The following is a 285-nucleotide window of genomic DNA, read 5'->3' as shown; positions in this document are numbered from 1 at the left end:
GGGTTCGCTCGCCACGCCCCCTCGATGGCGGGGACCGTAAATGCGCAGTAAGGACATGATATGCTGGACCCGAGGCCATTTAAAAGCCAACGAACTAATAATACTTCTTTTTATTTTGCGTCTTCTCTTCTTTTGCAATTTTTCCTTTCTTCGCCCTTTCCTCTTTTTTCTCTTCTTTTTTGTGTGTCCACTGACAATTTTCCGCTAAATTTTAATTCATTTTTTTCCGACATGATCTAGATTTTTCAAAAATGAGGTGTTTTCCACGCCCTGCTTCTTTACCTT

The sequence above is a fragment of the Penaeus monodon genome, chromosome 21 (assembly GCF_015228065.2).
Source record: "Penaeus monodon isolate SGIC_2016 chromosome 21, NSTDA_Pmon_1, whole genome shotgun sequence".
NCBI lineage: Eukaryota > Metazoa > Arthropoda > Malacostraca > Decapoda > Penaeidae > Penaeus > Penaeus monodon.
Note: the sequence above shows the minus strand (reverse complement) of the source record.